This window comes from Lactuca serriola, chromosome 1, assembly GCF_051521515.1.
Source record: "Lactuca serriola cultivar US96UC23 chromosome 1, Lser_US96UC23_V15, whole genome shotgun sequence".
NCBI classification, from domain to species: Eukaryota; Viridiplantae; Streptophyta; class Magnoliopsida; order Asterales; family Asteraceae; genus Lactuca; species Lactuca serriola.
The window spans coordinates 20,444,766-20,467,877 of NC_136408.1; the positions used below are offsets into that span (position 1 = coordinate 20,444,766).

At 38.8% G+C, this 23,112-nt stretch overlaps 1 long non-coding RNA gene and 1 pseudogene across 1 annotated transcript; both read left to right on the forward strand.

Annotated features, from left to right (window-relative positions):
- Positions 1-19,982: 19,982 nt before the first annotated feature.
- Positions 19,983-21,363, forward strand: LOC145052291 (bZIP transcription factor 29 pseudogene; annotated as a pseudogene).
- Positions 21,364-21,621: 258 nt separating this feature from the next.
- LOC145067720 (uncharacterized) lies at positions 21,622-22,192 on the forward strand. The gene is made up of 3 exons (XR_013688873.1): positions 21,622-21,740; positions 21,835-21,870; positions 22,007-22,192. It is a non-coding gene; the product is annotated as an uncharacterized LOC145067720 (long non-coding RNA).
- Positions 22,193-23,112: the final 920 nt, after the last annotated feature.

Genomic DNA, 23,112 nt, shown 5'->3' on the forward strand with positions numbered 1-23,112 from the left:
TGATCCAAACTACCCTCCTCTCACCAAATGGACCATAGATCATCCTATCTCTCAAGTTGTTGGTGATGTTTCTGAAAAGGTTCTAACCCGATCACAACTCAAGGCAAAACAGACATCCTTATTTTCCAAAGTTGAATTTTGCATGTATAACTCATTCGTATCAAAAGTTGAACCGAAGACAGTTAACACTGCTCTTGATCACTCCGATTGGGTTCAAGCAATGTAAGACGAACTGAACGAATTTGAAAGGAACAAAGTCTGGAGCCTCATTCCAACTCCTCCAGAAGCCTCTGTTGTTGGTCTCAAGTGGGTCTTTAGGAACAAAATGGACAAGGAAGGAAACGTCATAAGGAACAAAGCTCGTCTAGTAGTGAAAGGATATTGTCAAGAGGAAGGGATTGATTATGAAGAGACTTTCGCTCCTGTAGCTAGGCTTGAATCCGTCAGAATATTCCTTGCCTATGCTGCCCACAAAAACTTTGAATTTTTCCAAATGGACGTCAAGTGTGCATTTCTTAATGGAGAACTCGAAGAAACAGTGTATGTGGAGCAACCTCCTGGGTTCGTGAACGAAAAATATCCAAATCATTGCTACATTCTGGATAAAGTTGTGTATGGACTCAAACAAGCTCCGAGAGCCTGGTATGAAACGCTAACTAAATTCTTAAAGATGTCTAAATTCAAACAAGGTTCGGTTGACCCAACCTTCTTTTGCAAAAAGGAAGGTAACCACCTTATGATCGTTCAAATTTATGTCGACGATATCATCTTTGGCTCAACGAATCCTAGCCTAACAGCTGAATTCAGAAAGCTGATGGAGACTAAATTTGAAATGAGCTCAATGGGTCCTATTAACTTTTTCCTTGGCTTAAATATTATACAGGGACCCGAAGGCATCTTTATTAATCAGGAAGCTTACACGAAGACTCTCCTAGCAAAGTTCGGTATGATAGGAGACTCCAAAGTCAAAGTCCCAATGGCATTCGGCACCAAGCTCACCCCATCCCTGGACAAACTGGCTGTTGATATCACGCTCTATCGACAAATGATAGGCTCACTGATGTATCTCACTGCTAGCAGGCCTGACATTATGTTTTCTGTGTGTTACTGTGCTCGATTCCAGGCAAACCCACGTGAACCTCACATGCTTGCAGTGAAGAACATTCTCCGATATCTCAAGTGAACTGCCTCCTTAGGTCTATGGTATCCTTCCAACTCAGTCTTCTTCGTTCAAGCCTACTCAGATGCAGACCTTGGAGGATGTGGACTCGACAGAAAAAGCACCACTGGCGGCTGTCAATTCCTTGACGGGAAGTTGGTTAGCTGGCAATCAAAGAAACAAACGTGCGTGTCGTTGTCTACTGCCGAAGCCGAATACATAGCCGCTGCATCCTGCACCTCTCAAGTGATTTGGATCCAGAGTCAACTTCGAGACTATGGACTCAATATGAAGAAGATCCCACTATATTGTGACTCTGAAAGCGCAATTAGGATCTGTCATAATCCAGTGCAACACTCTAAAACCAAACACATAGCATTGAGGTATCACTTCATCAAAGATCATGTGGAAGATGGAAACGTTGAAGTACACTTTGTTCGAACCACTGATCAACTGGCTGACGTCTTTACCAAAGCTCTTCCTGAAGCATCATTCAACAGAATTTTACAAGGGCTAGGTATGATGGAATCAGAGTCAGTACCTCAAACTACCTCTCAATCACAAACGTAAGAAGCGATATTGACCGAACGTTCAGGTTCGGTTACATAATCTTACTTGCTCATCACCACAAAGGTAGTTTTCTTGGTTGTACATTTCATGTTTAAAGTTGTTTATCTTATTATCAAAAGTATTTTCTTATTGCAAGCCTAAATTCCTTGGTTTTCTAAAATTTTCCAAAACCGAAACCTACCGAAGGTTCAGGTTCGGTTTCTCAAAATTTTCCAAAACCGAAACCTACCGAAGGTTCGGGTTCGGTTTTTCAAAATTTTCTTAAACCGAAACCAACCGAACGCTCGGGTTCGGTTTTTCAAAATTCTCTTAAAACCGAAACCAACCGAACGCTCGGGTTCGGTTTTTCAAAACTTTTCTCAACCGAAACCAACCGAACGTTCGGGTTCGGTTACCAAATTTTTCCAAAGTTTTTTTTACTCTTTCTAAGTCTTATTTTTTTCTTGCTTAATTTTTTTATTTTATTTTAATTTTTTTTATATATATCAAAAACTCCAAAAATATTTTTTTTATTTTATTTGTGTGTTCGTTTGTCTATGGGGATAAAAATTGCTGGATTAGTTAAGTGTCCCTAGAAGCATGCTGCTGTATGTGTCCCAAGCCTCATAAGATTTTGAATAATAGCCTTAATGACCTGGTATAAATAAACCTTGTCTTCCCAATTAGGCTACCACATTTATTCTAATCGTGAGCTACCTCACTCTCTTCTCACATGAGATAAGAGTTTTCTGCTTGGTCCTTCTTTTTGCAGCTGAGGTACTTTAATTTCTTACATTTCTCCATTACATTCGTTTCATCAAAGTAACCCTTGAGACTCTCAGAAATTACCACTGAGGTTTATGGTTACACAACAACTGTGTTTATGATCTTGGTTTCGTGCCACTACGAGCTGAGTGAAACCCAAAATTCAACACCAAATCTAAATTGACGGTGAACAATTAATTTGCTCAAGTTTTCACCAAAGAATTGACGGATGTACCTTGATGAAATCTCAAATTTTATTTTATGTGATTCCTATGAAATTGTTAAACCCCATAACATTTCTTCCCTTGGGATCCAGTTTTACATTTTTTGTGTTGAGATTTCATATTTTCCAAGCCACTTTAAAATTTGTTCCTACCTACTTGTTCAACAGACTACACCGGTCTCACAAGTACTTTGTTCACTTTCTTTCTTACTTCAAGATTAGAATTGTTGCATCAAAGCGAAAGTCACCCTTATGTAGCATAATTAAAAGAAGCCTTTCAACATTTATTAATAAATGTTTGATCGTCATTCAACGGGAAACCACACTAACACTTTAAGGTCTCTCTTGACCTTAAAGGAAGAGATTCGTGCCCGGGATCATTTGTTTCGTGTCATTATTGACATCACATTTATTCCTAAAAAGAGTTGCTTTATTTCTTTTCTTTTTACACTCTTAGCACGAAAATCTTTGATTTTCCAAAATTCTGGTACTAATAATTACAGGCTGGTTTAATGAATTGGAGGTTATTTACAAGTTGTGGTCAAAAATAATCCACGTGGGAGATTTATTCAAAAGATGCCATTCAACAGATAAGATGAAGGGTTGCTGACTCAGGCGGGAGTTAAACGGATTGAATTTCAAACGGCGGTAAAAAGGGACGCATGCAAATTTGAAACGCTCATTCTTTAATTGACGTTATGGACGCGTGTGCGAAGATGAAGCGGTTCCTCTCTGGCACAAACAGGCGCGTGTGAATTTGAAACGGTTTCTTCTGAAACGGCGCTTGTTGGAAGGCGTGTTCCTAGGAATCTGACACTCTCTCTCCTACGTGATCATCGCATGCCTTAACTGTCACGCATCTGTCATTCCGGAAAACCTTTTCGTATTTCCATAGAAGATTTGAACAGATTTTTCTCTCTCCTTACACCCACTATAAAAGGCAGTCTCCACTCCCATTTACCTCTTTACTGCATCCGAATTCCCAAGAGAGCAAAAATTTCCTTATACCCTTACTATTCATCTTCTTCATCCCAACTTCAACAATGGCAGAATCATCATCTGTTCATGCTACCTCACACATCCTTCCCATTCGCCCTCAACAGTGTTTGGTGATCGATCTAACTCCTCAGGCGTACGATTCTTACATGTTTCCGATCATGGAATGCCTGAAGTATTCACAAATTGCTCCTGCACTTTCTAGGGTTGAGACTGTGCCCATGGAGCTCCTCTCGCAGGTGTATGCGACTGCACATTACGATAAAGCAGTCGATAGGGTGTTCTTCGAGGTTTCTGATCACAAGACCTCGATTTCAAGGCAACGATTTCGTACACTGCTAGGGTTTGCTGCTGACCCTTCAAGGATTAATCCGGAGACGATTCCGATTGGGCATCTTTACAACATGTTTTACAATATGGGGTACACGGAGGTGCTCACCTCCGTCGCGAAATTTAAAAAATCCTGCTTGCCGCCACAATGGAACGGCATGTTTACAGTCCTCTTCAATGGCTTATCTGAACGGAGCTCAGGATCCGATGGTTCTAGTCGACTGTTCTTGTCGATTATGTATGGCGTCTACAACGGAGTCAATCTTGATTATGGGTTTGTTCTCTGGCAACAACTCATCCAGAGCCTCTCTTCTTCTTCACGACATTCTGAGGTGTCGTATGCCCGATTCTGGACTCTCATCACAAAGTGGGCGATGGATAAGTTCGATGTCCCCACTGCTGCCGGTGCATCGATGTCTTCGATCGGTACTTTTCATACCACGAAGATCATCGTCTCAGATGCATCCAAGTTTTCTTTCATTGGTTCCATTCCGGAGACAATGTACGGCGATGTTCCATCTGACAGCAGGATCATCCGGACCATTAAGGAGTTCAAGGCGTCTGGACCTAAGGAACTCACACAGGAAATGCTCAAGTCCATCCATGATGCTGAAAAACCTGTTAATAGGGGCAAAAAGGCAGATAAAGGGAAGCGAGTGACCAAAGGGGCTAAAGGTCCTTCTCCCAGGAAGCGGAAACCAACCACAGCTGCACAATCCCCGCAGCAGAAGAGGCGAAAGACTCAACCGAAGCGCAAACTCATCCTCGCTTCTTCTTCGAGTGACTCAGAAGGTGAGAGTTCGGATTCGGACGGCTCTCAACGAGGCGAAACCCCTCCAAGAGGCAACACCCCACCCCGATCACCTACCCCAGACATGGAAATTCATGTCTCACCCATTCCCTCTCCTACTCAAACAATCCCTACTTCCATTCCCACCATAAACCCCACTACCACCATTCCTAAAACCTCTTTTCCTATACCACCACCCATTTTCACAGATACCACTACAACAACTGCAAAGGTTACAACCAACGTATCTGATACGGGGGTTCATACCGATACAACCGAAACACCACCTTTAACCGAACCACCACCACACCCCCAGCTTCCCCACCCCCAACATCTCCAGATCATGCCTCTGATGGAGATAACCCTTTTCTTGGAGGGGAAAATATGACCTTCGATTCGGTCTACTTTAGTCCGTTTCAGGTCCAAAGCGACGACGAGGACGATGCTCCAGTAACAAAGAAGCATCTTAAGGAGCTAAATGAGAAGGTTGACTTGCTTCTTGCTTCATCCTCCAACACTCAGTCCTCTCTCTCTGAAGCCACTCTTCAGAAGATTGTTGATGCCTTCTCCAAGGCTCAGCATGATTCCGTCGCCTCTGCCACTGCAGCAATAGACGCCTCCACAAAAGCATGTGAGGCAGTGACCGCAAAAATCGATAAACTATTCTCTGAAGCCTCTTCCCTGTTAAAGTCCTTACAAGAGAGCGTTGATGCAACAAAGTCCTCTTTGGAACCAATCGTTCAACAATTGGCCACGTTCGTCTCAACGGAGTTGAAGTCGTTCGCTACCCTTCGCCAATTCATCAGCGACGACAACTCGGCCCTTCGTGCCTCCATTGACGAGCGCCTCGCTAAACTTCAAGAGGATCTCGCTGCCAAAAACTCGTTAATGGACGTTCTTGCTAATAAAACCACCGCCCTCAAGGTCAAGAGCGCTCAGCTTTCAAACTCTCAGCAACAGATTGAAGCTCTTCGATCCGAACGGGAGGTTATCAAAACATGTGTTTCGGATGTACACTCTGCCCTATCCAACATCCTGGAAGCACACGATCTGATTCTCAATCATTCGGTGAGGCGAACCCTTGCTGAAAAACTTGCTCCTGCCCTGGACCTCCTCAGCAAAATACAAGGGCTACCTAGTTTCATGTCCACTCCGAAACAAGGGGGAGAAGTGAAGTCCGGATCGAAACCACCTCCTTCCTCAAAAGCTGCTCACACAACCGAACCTCCTCCTACTGGTCAAACTTCGGGTTCTGGTGTGAAGGATAAAGGAAAGAAGATAGCTGAGGAAGAAGATGAAGATGATAAAGAAACCATTGCTGACTTGCTTAAACGCAAAAATAGTCGCAATGTTGAAAATGATAAATTCGTGTGGCGCGAGAAGCTGAAGAAGCCGAACGCAAGAAGAAAGAAGCCCACGATCTCCTCGAGAGCAGGAAGACTCTTTTCCCTGCTTGGACTCGGGAGAGAATGATAAAGGAGGCCATAGATACTCCTAGCATCCTATGGCTCGAACCGGTGATCTCCTTCGACTGCTACAATTCTGTCGATTCGCAGTTCGATATGCCCTTGACCCGAAAGGCGTTTATCTTCCACGCCTTCTCCAACATTTTTGAAGTCCCTCATCCTAATCCTGAGGTTGATCGGGAGTTAATCGATTTCTATCTGAAGGCTGCTCAACCACAGTACCAAACATGGAGCGCTCAGAAGATCGTTAATGTTCAGGTTTTGAAGCCATATACCGAAGGGAGATTCATCAATGTTCGGTTCAGGGTGATTCGAGGGTCTGCAAGAACCGAACATCTTATATCTTTAGCAGATCTACCGAACCTCAACCCCGATGATTGGATTGTTCTGCATAACATCCTCTTGACGAATGAAGCTGAATATGGTCTGATTATAGACCATCTCAAAAGGATGTTAGTATGTTATATCATGGAGGTAGCCTTGATGGATCATGAGGTAGCCACTGTCTTCAAGAAGAAACCGAAGATATCTCCTGTTGGCTCAGCCAGTGATCTGAACCAGATAAAGATGGGCAAGATTGACCCAAGGCGTAATTCGGTCATGTTCACTAGAGCAGAAGGACAGAAATGTCTCTTTGCCTTAGCGGATAAACATCTTTATACCACTGCTTTTCTAGAGCATGTGTTGGAGATCATCCGTCGGTGTAAAGAGAATGCAGCGGATGATATCAAATACTTCAACGACATGATTCTATGGTACATCATATTCAGACAAACGATACTTGCTCTTATCTCTCGTCTGTTTCAGACTGTAAAGAAGAAGGTACTTGCCGCTGCTGCTGGCCCAAGTAACAAGTGAAGATCTCGCTCCAATTGACGCAAAGGGGGAGATTGTTGGGTTGAAGATTCGTTTAAGTATTGCGTCATTGGGCTCGGCTATTTGTCCAATTATTTTGTACTCCGGTTTGGGCCTGTCCAACCGTGAGCCTGTTAGGTTTATTATATAACAATATGCTTGCATGCATATTAGGTTAACGATCTAGAATACAAGATAGAGAATTACGATAACTTTGATTTTCTTTATCGTTCCTGTAAACCTTTTAACCCTCTACAGTTGATGTTTTTGATCGAGCTCTTCTGAGGGTTGTTTTATAATCATTCGACAAGTTTGATTCATTCTTGAGTTGTTTATCGCTTTCGTGTTCTTGCTGTTTAATCTTTATTTTACCTGTTTGAGATCTAATCGATCTTCAAGATTAAGTTTTAATCTCATCACCGAGTTTTGATTATATAATGAAAATGCATCTCTTGATGAAATGCTTTGATAAATATTATTTTATCATGTTTTGTTTTGGGAACAAATTCCACAACACTTTTAAATCAAAAGGATTTACTCTGAAATTATTTTAAAAAGCATAAATGAAATCGGTCTTTTCTGGCCGTGATTTTGGGGATGTCACACAACCCTTCGTAGCTGCACGCAGAATTAGCAATTTAACGTGTAGCAATTGTCCCAGAAACCCAAATCCTCAAGATGGATGCTCTGGTGAGGATTTAGAATCGAGTAGGAGATCTGCTCGTGGGACTCGGCGAGTTGTTCTTGGACTCGGCGAGTCGGATCGCGAGTCGGTCCAATTGTCCCAAGTAGTGAGTCATGGGTGACTCAGTGAGTGGAAGAGGGACTTGATGAGTTAGTACTTGGTTAATAGGTGTGACTACTGCCGTTACAAAGTCACGTCTTCACTAACGGAATTCGTCATTATATACTATTTTCTGTAATGATTGGAGTCGTCAATAAGCAAATATCTAGTTATTTATATGTCTTGATATTATCATAAGTAAATATAACTTGTATGTGTTAGCCCCGTTTAACCAAATAGAGTTATATTACTTTTCAACCACTTCACCCGGTTAAAAAGTCTTAACCCTGTTAAACTTTAGCATCGGGTAGCCGTGTATCGGGTGCAATACCCAAGGCATATGAAATGAGTGTAAACAACATTTGAACACTCTTTTACCACACATTGACTCTCTCTCACTACTTTCTCTCTCTAGACCCGAACCCGACTCCAAAACCGCGAATTCCGACTTCCAAAACGTAAGGACTTCTTCCCTATCTTATTCTAAGCATACTTCATTGTAATTAGAGGCCAAAAATCATAGAAAATAAGGATCAAAAGGGAGTTTACGGCCTAAGAAGCCCCTTAGGCCGTAAACACCTAAAAACTTGCCAAAAGCCCCGTTTTTCCTTCCTTTAAGCTTGGGTACTAATTAAGGGATTTACCTAGGGGAGTTTGGACACTAAAACATAAGAAATTGAGGCTTAAAAAGGAGTTTACAGCCCAAGCTTATGCTTAGGCCGTAAACACCCAAAAACCTTGGATTTAAGTCCCAAAAACTCATCTAGGGCATGGGGTAAATTTGCTATGACCTTTGGAAAGGTTTAAGGCCATTAAAACACACCATTTGAGGACAAAAAGAGGAGTTTACGGGCAAGTCTAAGCTTGGGCCGTAAACACCCAAATTTTTGTGTCAAACAAGTCCCAAAACTTACCTAAGGCATATAAGGAATTTAGCTAAGACCCTAGGAAGTGTGTTGTACCATTAAACATCTTATTTTGAAGCCAAAAGAAGAGTTTACGGCCAAGGCTATGCTTGGGCCGTAAACTCCCCAATTTTTATGCCAAAAGGTCCCAAAACTCCATATAAGGCCTTCTAGTATTTATCTAAGATGAAGGGAAATGTGTTGTACCATTTAAACACCCATTTTGAGGGATTAAATGGAGTTTACGGCCCAAGCACAAGTCTTGGCCGTAAACTCCCCAAAATGTCACAAATTGAGGGTTTTAACCCTCCTAATTAGTCCAAGACACTTGCTAGTAAATTAGGGAAGTGAAATAAGGCCTTAAACTTGCACTTTGGAGGGATACATGAGTTTACGGCCAAGCCTAGGGGGCTTACGGACGTAAACTCCCAAGGAGTGGCCTTTGGGCCGTAAACTCCAAGGGAGTGAGCTCATGGACCCTCCCGTAAATCTTTCTTGGCCTTGTACCACTCCCGGGAACCCCTTCTAGGCCTTAAAACCCCGAAACAATGCTAGAATGCCCAAATACTTTAACGAAAGGCATAAAATGTCTAATTTATTGTAAAATACATATTTCATATGAATCTAGGGTCCTAAAAAGGTGCTCAAGTCATTATTTGGTACCAAACGCTCAACCGACACTTTTACCCGATTTACCCGATTCACCCGATTTACGCGATTTCAGGTGAGTTCATACCCCTATAATGAACCTTTCAAATGTTTTATATGCTTTGGGGGGGGGGGGGGATAAAAGTCAATTATACATGTTTATGGAAATTCATACAAGCCATTTATTCCTATTACGGAAATTAATCACATGTGATTCACTATCCGTAGTTCAAATCACATGTGATTTACCACTATGCTTTATAAAAAGGAATTTCATTTCAAAACCATTTCGGATAAAAGATCAATTTTCTAAATATTCCCATTTGACAAGATTTTTATTAAATACATTCCTTATAAAATGTAACCACACCAAAATATTTATATAAATAAGGCTTGAAGGACTTAGGAACGATAGCTCGCCTTAATTCCTGTTCTTGTTTGATTGTGGGCTTAGGGTAGTTGGTATCCGTCCGACTGTCGTTGATTTCTTACTTATATATCATATATATTGGTGTTGGATACGAGTATCTTCAATTTCATTAAATGTTTAAACCGCTAGATTGACAAGAATCATACGCACTAAGTTAACTATAATAGGTATAGTTAAGGCCACTATTACTCGCTATAGCTACTACTCTACATACTATAATACACTCTATAATGATACTATATACTAATACGAGAAAATACTAAGAGTATGCAAAAGACTACTACGCTATAATACAAGAGAAAACGCTAATCAAGAGATCACACACTAACCCACTACAAGATACTCTATTCGCTACGCACTACGCCCAGAGTCTTCTGACAGGAAGACAACGCTACATGTATAGATCTATACGGGGCAGACACTATTACATCCCGACTGATAACTTCAGTCCGAGCCGTACAGGCCCAGGGATGCCGCTACTTCACTACACTGTGCATGACCGGGAAGGTCATGGGGACCTATATTACTCACACTATCGGTAACATACAAGAAATACACTATAACCACACTAAAATACTAGACAACAGTTAAAGTTAATATCCCGAAGTAAATAAGTATCTAATACTAAAGAAAGTTTGTACCATTATTATGGACTTCAGGCATAACCTACAATATTGCATTACTTATGGAAAACCCACTATTATACTGTTACAATGAATGTTTTCTTCAATGATGAAAATTACATGTCTCTTAGAGGTTTCACTTACAAGGTATTTCTGGAAAATATAGGATTTTCTCGGTTTTTCTACTACTTATGAATGTAAGTTACAACTTTTCATACTATCAGTTCTAATGCTTTTTATACAAAAACTCACACTAAACTCTTATGAACTCACCAGCTTTATGCTGATATTCGTTTTCAAAATAACTTGTATCCTCAAGTCAAAGATAGACAGGTATAGGTGCAGCATTTTGGAGAAGGTGGAGCATACAAGATCCATCTCTTATTTTTGATTTACTTTTGGTGATTGTTAAACATTACAAAACACACTTGTAATTAAATTCACTATGAAATGAAATGGTTGTATGTTTCTTGTTTTTACTATTATGCAATTGTGATGATACTGTACATGACGTCCTCCACCCCGAAACGTATTCCGCCATTATCGATTTTGGGGTGTGACAATAGGAGAGGGACTTGGTGAGTCTGTGCCATGACTCGGCAAGTCCAGTCAACTGGAAGTTGACTTTGACCAAGGAGTTAACCTTGGACCAGGGGTAGGTCAGTCATTTGACCTAAGGGTGTTTATGAGTGAATAATCTATGTTATGGATTTATTGCCGGAGGGTTACCGGTGCAGTAGTCAGACGTCTAGCAAGCAGACTTTCAGCAGCTACTTTTCGAGGTGAGTTTCCTTCCAGTAGGAACGGGTCTAGGGCACCAAGGCCGACCCGTATAGACGATATGATAGTATCGGAGTGTAGACAGAGCCCGTATCTCATAGTTGAGTTTGATGATGATATATGCTAGTGTGGTAGAATTGTTTATACTCGTTGTATGTGTGATACTTGTATGTTATGGTTTAGTAGCTGAGTGTGGGCGAGGCCCGTATCTCTCAGATAGCGGAGTGTGGGCGAGGCCCGTATCTCCCAGATAGCGGAGTGTGGGCGAGGACCGTATCTCCCAGATAGCGGAGTGTGGGCGAGGCCCGTATCTCCCAGCTAGCGGAGCGTGGGCGAGGCCCGTATCTCCTAGCTGTTCATTATATGATTGTATGGTATGTGTTATTATGGGGGAACTCACTAAGCTTCATGCTTACAGTTTACAGTTTCGGTTTCAGGTACCTCTTCTTCGAAGGGGAAGCAGTTGGCGCGGTAGCGGCACATCATACACGTACATTGTTTTCCGCACCATGAGTTATTCTAGGATTTGTACTCTGACATTATGGTTGTTTTTATGTTTTGGCTTTTAGACACGAAATATGTTTATGAAATGATGGGATCAAATGATGTTTATTCACAAATGTTTTCCAAAGTATTGATTTAAAAATGAATTTTTTTTTTGGTCGAGAAAATTGGGTCGTTACACAGCTGGCACAAACTCAACCCTGAATCTCATCACAGAGTCATCCCAAGTTAAGGCCTCCACGACCTCAGTTCCCAAGGAGTTTCCAGCCTCCTCGAACCAATCGCGGGCTCCATCCTTCAGAAGGCAAGATGTGAATCCCACCTTAGACCCCTCATGGCAGAAACTTGTTCGTTGAGCATTCTCCATGTCAATAATCCATCGTCGGCTAGCTATAAAGTCTTTCTTCCTGAAGAACTTTGGGGTTCCACAAGCCTTGAACTCCCGAAAAGAGAGAGTCTGTGCCCCCAGCTGACCCATCGCAATCTTAGCACGAAAGGCCCCTATGTGATCATACAAAAGCTCCATAATCCACTCCTTGATTGTACCCAACATCACATGAGTAGCGTCCATAATATCGCGAGTGATCTCAAACGTGATGAACTCGTGTATCCTCTCATCAATCGGTTCGACACTAGAGAAAAAACTAGAACCTAAACCAGAACCTCATTCTCGAGTGATCAACACCATACTGAAATACAAACATATAAACGATCTGAATATACGAGGGAACTCTGATACTTCAAGTTCCTTAGGATCTCCATGTCCATCCTTGATTTGAATATGGATCATGTGCTTTTAGTAGTACGAGCTCAATACTACCTTCCATACCTATCCACACTTTCTTCAAGAATCATCCTGAATCATATATGTCCCTTCAACATGCAAAATCTCATAACCCTATGCTAAACAACATACATAAATCGCGATAACACTCACTAGCTCTCCTAGTAATCCTCATCTCACTTGCTTCTGCTCTACTAGGAACTTCTACCAACACCGTTGGTTGCCTTGTGCATGCAAATTATACACAATATGGGATCAAATAGACTTCTGAATAAATGATTCTACCCTAAGCCCACAACCAGAAAAGGAACAAGAAATAACGCTAAATCAGTCATTCCATGTTTATATGATCATAACTGTATACAATTTTTAAACATACGCTTAACAATTAATTTTACCAATATAGATCTGAAGTAATACGTACTATCCAATCTCCTTAGGCTACAAGGTATCACAAAGATTAGGCAATTCTATAATGTAATTACTGAAGGTATCCTTAGCCCTAATATAGCATGCATCTCACATAATAACATACTAATAATACTCCCTCCGTCCCATAATAATTGTCCACTTTTGACTTTTGAAGTCTTTATTCATCAACTTTGACCTTAAATATTGTTATTTGTTTTATGTATTACTCGTTGAAACTTATAGCAATGAAAACACATTTAAAATACAATCCATTCATAAATTTTGCATTAAGTTTTATATATCAAGGAAAAAAATATTTAAGGTCAAAGTTGAAGAATAAAGACTTCAAAAGTCAAAAGTGGACAATAAATATGGGATGGAGGTAGTAATATTCATGTATGGGTATTTTGGGAATCACTTACTTGATCTCGGATGATTTCATGCATCACAACCCCTTCCTTTGTAATAATCTTTTTAGAAAACATATTTTCTTTCAAAAAGATTATTAATTCCGCAGTTTGAGTCTAAACACACCCCAGAGTGTGCCCGAATCACTCAAACCAAGGTATGATACCAACTTGTAACATCCCAAAATATACCGATAAAATGTTTCATTTTCAAAACATCAAGTTCACATAATATTTGTTCCAAAATCAGTCATAATCAAATGTATTACAATCATCAGAGTAAAATAACAATCACCAGTGCGAAAAATCATCGGGGGATGATGTGTAGTTAATTTAGGTCGTTCCCTTTGGAATTGGAAGTACCTAAAACTTTTAAAACCACAAAATCGTAAGCACAAAGCTTAGTGAGTTCTCCAAAATACCACATACCATACATATTGATGTTCCCAGTCCTACGTGGACACTATGATTTAACCATAGTATTAAAGTAATTCCCAGATTATAGCACATTCGTAACCTTTTTGGCTTTATCCAACCATGGTCTTCCATGCAAGTTATAAAGACAAACAAGTGACGTGATCCAACCATAGTCGTGCATACAAGTGTTGTGATTCGACCATAGTCTTTCACACAAGTTCTAACATTCATAAAATTCTTGAAAATTTTAAACTTTTTAAACAAACCAAAAACCATCATTGTTTATAAATTGCTTTCAAAATAAGTTTCATATCAGAGAAATCCCAAACTCGTAAAACAAAACATGAGGAGGTGCACGATCACACCTTCGCCTTCCCGCGATCCTCTGAGGTACCTAAAACACAATCCAAAGCTGTAAGCCCAAAGCTGTAAGCCCAAAGCTGTAAGCCCAAAGCTTAGTGAGTTTCCCCCAAAATACCACCACACCACATAATCATAAATATCAAAGCAACAACACGCATACAAAACCTTCAACATGTCTGGACCGCCCCACCGGGTCTTCAACATGTCTGGACCGTTCTTCAGGCCTTTGACCTGACTAGTCCACCTCGCCGACCTTCAGTCTATTCGGACCGCCCTGGGTCTGTTGGCCTTCAACACAAAGCAAGACCGCCTCAACCCAACCACACGCATGTCGACATATACATAACTCATAAATATATAATCAATCAACAGACAAGCACAAATCTTACAGATTAACAACAATAGCATCATCCTATCTAATAGGATTTAGATCTAACAGATCACTACAATACTCAATCATATGATAATCAGGATAACAATCCAAAAGGTCAGCCGTGGTGCCTTCGACCCGTAAGTACAGTGAGGAAAATTCACCTCTCAAATGTTAAGCTACACTGAAATCCTTGACTGCTGACTCACGGAAAATCTCAAACTATCATAGTAAACGAACATCCAATTAACAGTTGGAATACTATTCTTGACTAGGGATCCATACTTAAGGTAAATGTCCATTTTACCCTTTCCCTAATTAGGTCAAGGCCTAAGTCTAAATCTTTGATTCAAAAGGCCCAAATTATTTCAAGACCCATAATTGGCCTAATTTTCCAAATTGGGCCCGAATCCTTATTGGGCCTTTTCCTAAGGTCCAACTCTCTAATCAGCCCAAAACACTTATATCTAGAAGTCCAAAGAGAATCCAAGTATCTAAGCCCAAAAAGGCAGCCCACTCGAAAAGCCCAAAACCGCAAGCCTACAGACTCAGTACGCGGGACGTACCCAGCTGTGCGCTTGGCTTACATGCAATGAGGCTTGTACATTGCGCCACCTGGAAGGTACGCCCGGCGTACTCCCCTGTTAAGCCCATTCTCCCATTAAGTTCTTGATACCTTAAGATAACACCCCAAAACGGAGATCTGACCTTATTGAGTTGACAAAACACGTAAAGTTGCTAACTTTACGTTCATGCAAGGATAAACAAGGCTCTTTAGCTCAAAAAGGGCTTAATACACGACTTAATGTTTGCCTGAGACTCTTAGCTTCATAAAGATGGCACCTTTAAGCATGAGGGGGCCATGACAAGCCTAGATTTGAAAGGATAAGTCTTTAGGGACGTCCTAGCCCAATCATCCACCCAACTATGGCTTAAAACAGAACAAATTGACCCCAAAAGAGATCTGAGCAACTAGTATTCAAGATAAGAACTTGATGCCTCGAAATCTTTGCAAAACAGGCAGAGGTTCTGGATCTCCAATATCCCACCAAACTATGAACTTCACTTCCTTCTAGGATTCTTCAAATATGGGTCAAAACACACCAAATTTTACTTTAAAAGCTCAAGATGCAAGATGGGAGGCTAAAAGGGACATTTAGGGTTTTATGGAGGGTTAGGGACATGAAATGAGGCCAAGTCTAAAAGATAAGGATGAATTTATAGGGTGCAATAACCCACATTAGGGTTTTCTGAATCCACACGTATGCCCAGCGTATCATAGTGTTCGCCCAGTGTACACTTCTGAAGTCTCGATCCATTCCCTAGCTAGTACGCTAAGTGTACCATGTGGGTACACCCCGTGTACTGGCTGCAAGAGTCAAAATGCACAATTTCAAAAGTTTGATGGGAAATAGGGAAACTTACCAAAAATCAGGGTGTTACATAATTGTTGTTATCCAACCACAATCTTTCATACAAGTGTTGTGATCGAACCACAGTCTTTCAAACAAGCATTGTGATCCAACCATAGTCTTTCATACACGCGTTGTGATCCAACCATAGTCTTTTATGCAAGAGTCATACATACAATCTAGCAACCTACATAGTATAGTAAGAAGAATCAGTCTTCTCACAAAGTCAGAAAAACCACAACTCAATGCCACACAACCGGTGCTACAACACACCTGTCGAATCAAACAAGGTCCACCCTTAGTCTATACCCTAGAACTAAAAATTTAACCAAAAGTCAACCCAGGCCAACAAGTCAACAGTCAAGGTCAAAGTAAACGGTTAGCATTTCTATCAGCTGACCCATACGTTGTAACTAGTTCATGGTTATGTCGTGAGAAAAGTACTCTGCCTGATCCCAACTCGATCATGATCCAACTCAGCCAGCTCAGTTTTGATTAAAACTAACATCATGTCGTGATAGAGAGGTCATCATGTTGTGACATAGTCTGTCCAAAATAACCAGGAAAAATCCAGTCATCACGTCATGACAAAGAGGTTGCCACGTCGTTAAACTGGTTTTTCTCAGTTTAATTGATTCAACCCTCAATCCATTAAGCCATCCACCATTCCTTCTAGAAGACTTCCTAATGTCCAAAACAACCTAAAGATCGATGCTTTTCAGCCATGCATGTCCATTCTGAGTCTAAAGCTCAAACTAACTAAAAAATGGAGAAACATCACCATAGATATTATGCATGGGCTCAATACAATAGAAAAATCTAGATCTAAACTTTATGATATACAAAGGAGCTCAAGGATCAATAAAATTGCCAACTTTATGGAATCCCACTATTACAACTTTCTCAAACTTGAAGACAAAGGGACAAAATATTAGATCTAACAACCAAGAATAATAAATTTTGGGCCTTAATTAAACACTTACAAAGGTCCAAAGATGCCCAAATGAAGTCCTAAAGCTTGCTAAGATACTCACAACACTACCAAAGTCTTATTCTTCCTTCAAAACAACCAAAAACACCAAGGTAAGCTTAAAATGGAGGAGATGGATTAGGTTTTCTTCAAGAGGGTTTTGGAGGTGGTGGAGGGTGAGGGTGACTAAAACCCTAGCCCCTCACTTCCATTAAATAGGGTCCAATTCTGGAAATCAGGTGTCACGTCGGGACCAACATAGTGTCACGTCATGACACTTAAATGAAACCCATGTCTTTTGCCGCCATGTCATGACGTGAAGTTGCTTCCCTCACTCGTGACCCATCTAAAACTCTTATTTTATTTCAAATTTCATACCTCAAGGATCCGAAGGTTACAATTTAGAGATATATGTAAGTATATAGTATATAGATAAAGCTAGTGAGAAAGAGAGAGTGTATTAATGTGTGTGTGTGTGTGTGTGTATATATATATATATATATATATATATATATATATATATATATTCTTAAGATTGTTAATTTTTGAATATATATCTTAATAATTAATTGTCCACGATTAATCCCCACATATCCAATTAATTTCTTAACTCTAGCTGACTGAGTAGCTAACGTCTAGCATTTTTTACTACCTTGCTTTTTTAGATACACTACAAGAAAAATAGCCTTTTACGACGCGCAAACAACGACACTCATTGATTTATGTTACGCAATGGAGAGTGACGTTAAAAAAGTGTCATCTCTTCAAAAAATTTAAGGATTTAGGTCACGCATTATTGTGTGCCCTTAAATTAGCGTCATACGAGAAAAAATTAAAAACACGGAGGGCGCTGTATCTTAAATGGGCGTCCTCTATGAGTGTCGCTTTATAATTTTAATGAAAAGCGCGTTTAGTAGATAGGGGGAAAATGAAATCCCTAAAATTTTGAACACCCGCCTTCATTTTTATCCTCCTCTTTTGTTTCCTTCTTGCCCTAATTACGATCCTTTCTTCCCCCTCCATAGATTCGACTGCCGCCTTGCCTAGTTATCAACACTCCTTCCTTCGTTCCTCACTTGCCTTCTTCGCCTGACAATATCTCAAGAAGTACAACTCCGAAAGCGTACAAGTCGGACTTATGTGTCAGAACTCCGGTAGACTGAAATTCAGGCAACATGTAGCCTCGTGTGCCCTAAAATTTCACGAATCTTGAATTTGGCTTACTTGAATCTCGTTCCAAGCTACTATCGGTTTCGCCACAGAGTTCCGCCATTCCAAAAGCGCATATTTTCGCGTTGAGTGACTATGATTGGGTTACAATTATGCTTGAGCCGACGATTGGGTTACAATTATGCTTGAAAGTGTGAAGAACTTACATGCTCCATCTAATCATGTCATACTTCATGTTTGTATCACAAATATTGAAGGTCTATCCATTTCTTCTGACATATGGGTTTCAAAATTTGGGGTTTTTATGGGATTTGAAGTTATGGAGATGCAAGGTGCCCTCAAGGTGCTCGATGAAATGCCATACTGTGTAAGTATATTTTTTTTCATATTTGATTAGAAAAAGCGATAACAAAAATGCTTCCTCATCAACTCATCTTATGGGTTGTGCTTCTTTGTTTAAAACACGATTACAAATTGGGGAATCCTCCTCCTATCGCATCCTTCTCTAATTTCTTTCTTCTAATTTCTTTGTTTAATGATTTTTTCTAATTTCATATTGATTTCATCTCTTGTTTCTCTATTCACAGATCTTCCAATCATCAAGGATGTATTGGAGATTGCTAATGTATTATACAGCAAATGGAAGGTAAGTAATACCTCAAAAAACATATTTGATACCTGATCTTCATTCCATACTCACCATATATATTCGAATGTTATTATTTTTTTTAATCTCCCGTTACTATTTATTTGAAATTTATTGCTTCTGTTATTCGTTTTGTAACAGAGGCAAGTGGAATTAATGTACATAATCACCTATGACATTCTTTTCGGACAGGTATCTTCACTTTCTAGGATGCCACATCATATAATATTTTCTTTAAATTAATCATATACATAATTTTAACATTTCTTCATAGGATTCATCTCTAACAGGAGATCCAGAAAAGTACCTTATTTTGAGGAAAAGTCAACTACAGTCAGCTCTTGCAAAGATCTTATTAAAGAAGGGAGCAAAACGTATAGAAGATTTAATGTCCCAATATAAGATTCCCGGTTTGTTATACCAATAACATTCCACTTTATTATTTATAATTTACACAACCATATTTATTAAACGAGATCTATGATTTATCATTTATGTAGCAGATGTTAAAAAACCTCGCTATGTTCGTGTCAATACTCTGAAATTGGATGTTGAAACTGCTGTGTCTGAATTAAGCAAAGATAATATGGTAACATTAATATACATTATGGTACCCTATTTAATTTATCTTTTTTATTTTTCTGATTTTAGTTATAATAATCTTTATAGGTCGAGAAGGATGACATGATTCCCGATTTATTAGTGCTTCCACCAGCTATTGATTTGCACAATCATCCTTTGGTAACAAACGGAAGTGTATTTATGCAAGTAAGATTTAGTAATTTTTTTCATTTTGGTTTATTTTATTTCAGCCATAATTACTTTAATATATATATATATATATATATATATATATATATATATATATATATATATATATATATATATTTAGGGTAAGGCAAGTTCCATGGTGGCAGTTGCCCTTGGGCCTAAACCAGGGTGGGAAACATTGTAACTAGAGTTCATGCATGGGTATGCAGGAATGATGATGGGCATGAGATGGGTTCGATCACCGAACCATTTACGTGGGTCCCACATGTTAAATCCAAGATCATCCTGTTCAATTGGGCATAGCATGACAGGGTTTGGCAAACACCAGTTGGTATAGACTCTGAAAAAACAGGAAACTAGCATACTAGGTATTGCATTGGGATAAAGCTGGCATACCTGAGCAACTAAAAGAGCCTCCGAAGGGGAAGTTGTTGACGATTTGTTTTCTGCTTATATGAATCTTGAAAATCTTGACACATTAAACTCTTTTGGAACTGACGATAAACAAGGAACTGAGAATCGTGAAGATTTAGATAGTCGAGCTAGTGGAACAAAAACAAATGGAGGTGATAGCAGTGATAATGAAGCTACAAGTAGTGTTAATGATAAAGGGATTAAACGGAGTGCAGGTGGAGACATTGCTCCAACAACAAGGCATTATAGAAGTGTGTCAATGGATAGTTTTATGGGGAGGATGAACTTTGCTGATGAATCACCTAAGCTTCCTCCTTCTCCTGGAGGGCATATTGGTCAATTATCCCCAAATAATTCAATCGACTCAAATTCAAATACAAATACGTTTAGTTTGGAGTTTGGAAATGGTGAGTTTACAGGGGCTGAGCTCAAGAAAATCATGGCTAATGAGAAACTTGCAGAGATTGCTTTATCTGATCCCAAACGAGCCAAAAGGTATGTAGCTTTTTTCAAATTCATTAATATTTACATTATAATTGGAGAAATCTGAATATTTATTTTGATATTTGAATAAACAAATATATTTTTTATGTGATATGTTTTAGGATTTTGGCAAATCGACAATCTGCTGCAAGATCAAAAGAGAGGAAAATGCGTTACATTACAGAATTGGAGCACAAGGTATGTGTTTTACATCTAATTTCACCTGTGATATTTCAATTTTTTTTAGTTATAAATGATCAAATTTAAAGATTTCTCTGTTCGGATCTTCTAATTTCTCATTTCTACTGGTAATCTCTTATCCCTTCTTTCATTTTGTGTTGTTCAGATCTTCTAATTTCTCACATTCTAGCCCTATTTAATATCGTTAGTGTTATCCAATTTCAGCTTCAGTTGGTCTGATCTATTTGTTTTGTGTTTAATTAATGGATGTGGTTTACTTAGTTAATTGAATTTTAGTTAAATCGCAATGGAAGGATTATGTCTCACAGTTGTAGATTGAGATAAGAATTTTTAAGAAAAAAAAAATCAAAACAAAGCCTTAAATCGTTAAATTAAGGCTTAAATAAATTTGAGAAAAAGTGGATTTATATTCGATAAATGTCACATAGAGTTCAAATATGTTCGTTAACACAGATCTATTTCATCCGATTGACTATTTGTTTATTGCTACGCAAACCTGATTATCAAATTCATTTACATATATGATTATAAAAAAATTCATATGATTTTTCCTTCAGCTTCATGGAGTAGAAGCTATGTGTGCTGAGCTTATGCAATTACATGCTGGTATTAAGGAGTTGACTTCTACTCGCCAAAAAATTACTAGTCAAGTTCAGGGTATGACTCAAGATCTTGCTGGAGCTACTGTTGACCGGGTCTGGAACGAAATCGCAGCGCCGTGACGCCGAATCCGAACCAGCCCTCGCGTGTTTGGCTTCCAAGTGGATTAAGGGTAAAATGGTAACTGTCATTCCTTGAAGAGATGGAATGAAAAAAATAAGGGTCTCATATGGTATGGAATGACATTCCTTCGTTAATGGTTTTTTCCTTTCCAGTTTATCAACCAAGCAACATTTTTTACTTCTAACTTTATCAAAATGTTATTTTAAATCATAGCCTTTATTAAAGTGTTGGTGACTTTTTATTGATATCTCTACTTCTAACTTTATCTTTAGCCTTTAATATAGTAGTGGCATGATTTAATATGTGTTTTATACAGAAGCGGGATAATTTGGGAGAAAGGGTTATGTCTTTAGCTTTTGATGTTATATCTCGACTTCTAGAAATAGCCCCAGTGAGTTTTCATTCTATTCCTTCTTATAAATGAATTATAATCATCTGGAAACAGGGATGGAGACTTGTTTCACCACTTTTCATCTTTGTTGTAGTCTGCAATTTTTCCAGCAATAGTAATGAATGAAAAGGTTTGATAGTTATTGCTTTATTATTTTTGTTTGTTATTATTATAAGTATTATGATGGTTGTTAATTGAAAATGCATTTGCATCAAAATCCTAACTGCAAGTAAGTAATGTTTACATTGAAATAATTTCTTCTTTAGGAGTAGGATATTATGGAGTGGGAGGAAGATTCAGATGAGTACATAAGAAAAAATCTCCCTTATGAACTGGTATGCACTTGTTCAAATTGTTTATTGGTTATACGAATTCAACCAACAGTAACTAATTGTGAGCCTGTGAAGTATTCTGATGGTCAACAACATGTAAATGAAGAAGAGGTTGTTGGTGAGGCATTTGAAGATTCTGTTTTGCAAAAACTTCAAAAGGTTTGACTAATTGACTTTCACTTCAATGTATCTTTAATTCTTGATTTTCCTTTTTGACAGAATAACTTATTCCTTTTTTTGCAGGGTACTAAGAGACAAAAATGAGTTTTTGCAGAATATCTAGAATTAAAATTTCAATATTGCTACTAGAATATGAGTACATTGATTATGTTATGATAGAAAGATTGGTGACAAAATATCTAGAATTTAAATTCCAACATAACACATGAAAGGAGAACAAGAAGGATGTTTCTATAGAAGAACTGTTGTCGATTTCAATAAGTAAGAGTATCGTGAATATGGGTAGCTACTTTTTATTTTTATTTTTTAAATTTTGTTACAGATTAATGAATGGGAAATGGATTGTGGATGACAATTTAGAATATAGTGGCCATACAAGGGTAACCATTTTGAAATGTTATAAGTTTTTTTTTAATATTTATATTATTGTTATTATTACTTTTAAATATTTGCTTTAATGTTTGAATTAACTTTTTTTCTTTCTTTGTTTTCATTTTTGGTTGAATTGTTTATATTCTGCAGCATATGGGTGATTTTAATTATCCAAGATTAGCTTACTTTGTTGCTGCAACATCTGGTTCAAACAAAGTACAATGCCAAAAAGTGCTTGAAGAGCTAGATGTAAGTCACATTTAATGTTCCATAAAGGTTTTCTGCTTCTTTTTGCCCAAAAAAGTTTCTCAAATACTTGGTTCTCATTTTTTCATTATATTCAATCTAGGTTTACAAACAATTGAGACTTAGTCCTGAGTTATTAAAGAAAGAAATGGAGATACAAAGGATTCTGATTACCCCTTCCTATACAATGTTTTTTTTTGTTTCTATGTATTTTGTGCATCAGGTAAAGTTGATGGAAGAAA